The sequence below is a fragment of the Gekko japonicus genome, unplaced genomic scaffold, assembly GCF_001447785.1.
Source record: "Gekko japonicus isolate JY-2015 unplaced genomic scaffold, Gekko_japonicus_V1.1 scaffold1842, whole genome shotgun sequence".
NCBI lineage: Eukaryota > Metazoa > Chordata > Lepidosauria > Squamata > Gekkonidae > Gekko > Gekko japonicus.
The window spans coordinates 99,709-102,818 of NW_015173726.1; the positions used below are offsets into that span (position 1 = coordinate 99,709).

Genomic DNA, 3,110 nt, shown 5'->3' on the forward strand with positions numbered 1-3,110 from the left:
AGCCTCTCTGCCCTGTAGCTGGCCCTCCAGAGGAACTGGTTGGCCACTGTGTGAGACAGGAGGCTGAACTAGATGGACCCTCACTGGTCTAATCCAGCAGGGCTTGTCTTCTTATGCTTTGGGTAGGACTGCTAACTCCTGGTTGGGAAATTCCTAGATATTTGGATGTAGACCCTGGGGATGGCAGGGCTTTGAGAGGGGAGGGACCCCGGCAAGGTATGATGCCATGGAGTCCAGCCTCCAAAGCAGCCATTTTCTCCAGGAGTACCCATCTCTGTGGTCTGGAGGTCCGTTCTAATTCTGGAAGAGCTCCAGGCCCCACCTGGAGGTTGGCAGCCCTAGCTTTGAGGAAGAATCCAATGAGCTCCAGGAAGTCTATCAGCAGGTCCCACCGTGTCCACAGGGACAATTGCAACCACTACCCTAACAAAGCCTGGACAACAATGTTTTGTGAGAGTGCTTGAAATCCTTCTTCCCAAACTACAGTTCCCAGGGTTCCCTGGGAGCAGGAATGGCCATGTCACGCCAATTTGAAGTTGCACTCTTACACACACTGATTTGGGAATAAACTGTACGTATGAAGAAGAAGAAGAAGAAGAAGAAGAGATTGGATTTATACCCCGCCCTTCACTTGGAGTCTCAGAGCGGCTTACAATCTCCTTTCCCTTCCCCTCCCCACAACAGACACCCTGTGAGGTGGGTGGGGCTGAGAGAACTCTGACACAAACTGCTCTTTTTCGAGGACAGCTGTGCCAGAGCTTGTGACTGACCCAAGGTCATATCAGCAGGTGCAAGTGGAGGAGTGGGGAATCAAACCCGGTTCTCCCAGATTAGAGTCCGCACACTTAACCACTACACCAAACTGTGGACCTTACAGTAAATACACAGAAGATTGATTGTCCTTCACTTGCGTTATGGAGATCAGGCTGCAACAGCGCATTGTGTTCCGGAGTCAAGGCTCGTAAGAGGCATCTTTCCAAGAAAAATAAGCTTTGGTTGGGCAAGCTGTGTTGGTGTCATTGTTCCAGATTCCACATCTTGTAGCCCACATTTTCACTACCTTGGGCACACAAGAGGCTGCGCCTTTCCCACCCCTGCAGTTATTGCTGCATGACGTGGAGCATGAGATTACACTGGTGAGGGTGCATGTACTGGGAGAAACAGCGGTATGTGTCGTGACAGAGGCTGAGCAAAGGGGATCCTGACCTGCGAGATCACATGGGAGCGGGCATGGTGGTGCGGAGACAGGCTCGTACGTGTTGGTGCATGCATCTGCGCGTGGAATTGAGAGCGGTGCCATGGAGACCGATGCGTATGGTTCTTGATGTATATTCACAAAATCAGGAGTGCTTTCAGTTATACACGAGGCCGATCACAAAGTCATCAAATAAGACCTTTGTGAATTCTCCCACATAGTAGCACACGTAGTCGCACATGGGACAACATATGCATCCAGATTCAGGCAAGGTATTGTACATGATTCAACTGATGGAGTTGTGCAGGTACCAGCGGATTCCTTTGCAAATGCTGGTGGAGGAAGGCAGGGCCTGATGTTCTGGAATATCCTCTCAATCTGAACAATGATAACAACAACAAAAAATAGATGTCAGAAATAGGAGAGGATAGCAAGGTGTGTATACACTTGGCTGTGGTTCCTGGTATTTATATATACATAATTCTCAAAGTGGCCATATCTGAGGATACATAAGTCTGGAGACTCGAGCCATGAACAGACAAGACAAATCCTGGCCCCACTGCTGGACCTCCTGAGGACACCTGGTATTTTTTGCCACTGTGTGACAGAGTGTTGGACTGGGTGGGCCACTGGCCTGATCCAGTTTTGGTTTCTCTGATGTTCTTATAAGGGGGAATTGGATGGGCATATGGAGCAGAGGTCCATCGGTGTCTCTTGGCCACGGGGTATAGATGGGGACTCTCGGTCTGGGGCAGGGGATGCTCTGTATTCTTGGTGCTTGGAGGGAGCGGGCAACAGTGAGAGGACTCCTACTGTCCTGGCCCCGCTGGTGGACCTCCTGAGGGCACCTGGTGTTTTTGGCCACTGTGTGACACAGAGTGTTGGACTAGATGGGCCATTGGCCTGATCCAACATTGGCTTCTCTTATGTTCTTATGTTCTTATTCTATGAACCTGAAAAATGTCCCAGATGTGCAAAAAGATCTGAAATCTGTAAAAAACAAACATACATAAGGGGCTAACTCTCACAAACCAGTACTCTTGAAATGGATCCTCTCACTGGCTATTGTAGAAGTAGCTAGGGAACCAGAAAAGTATTGCAAGCTTTCAAGCTGTGGTTCCTGTCAGTAGAAGTCAGAGAAAGGAGCTGGGGCTCTTTCCATGGCAGTTTTCGCCTCTGAAGGGGGATTCCACTAGGTCAGATCTGGCAGCAACCATCAGGTGACTTGATATCAAATGGCTTGCATGACTCAACTGGGAATTAGATCAAGGGCCATGTTAGTCTGTCTGTACCAGTCAAAAAGAGCAAGAGTCCAGTAGCACCTTCAAGATTAACAAAACTTGTGGCAGTGTATGAGCTTCTGTGAGTCACTGCTCACTATCTGGATAAGTGAATAGTGACTCAGGAAAGCTCATCTCCTGCCACAAATTTTGTTAGTCTTTAAGGTGCTGCTGGACTCTGGCTCTTTTTTACTCCCCCCAGAATGGCTGCTTGTCAGTGTGGTGCATTTGTTAGAGTTTCTGACTAAGAGAGAGACCCAGGTAGCGTGTGCACTTGGTATATCCCGAACTGAATAAATACCTGAAAAATAGCTTATCGGTATTTTTTTTTGGAGGGGGGTGGATTTATTCAGCCAAATACAGATTGGAGAATCAGATTTGGCTACTGAAATAGCCACACCCGAATAATGGCTGATATTATTTGGCTTTTAATCGGGTGCAGCTAGAAGGCATTTAAAGAGAGCACAGTTGGGAGGGTGGGGTATACATCTGATAATAAAATAAATACCTTTCCCCCTTTCATTGGTGTCAGTGGAGGAGGGGGACACCTTCTTTGGGGCCCCATAAAATTGGACCCCTGGTCCAATCTTTTTAAAACTGGGGGGGGGGGGGGTGGGGGGGGGCACCGACCAGCT

At 48.7% G+C, this 3,110-nt stretch overlaps 1 long non-coding RNA gene across 1 annotated transcript in view; it reads right to left on the bottom strand.

The window, feature by feature from the left end:
* Window positions 1–807: 807 nt before the first annotated feature.
* LOC107120652 overlaps window positions 808–3,110 on the bottom strand; it is a 13,837-nt gene continuing 11,534 nt past the window's right edge. The window contains exon 3 of the long non-coding RNA XR_001482829.1: window positions 808–1,573. This is a non-coding gene — a long non-coding RNA (uncharacterized LOC107120652). The remainder of the gene's footprint in view (window positions 1,574–3,110) is intronic.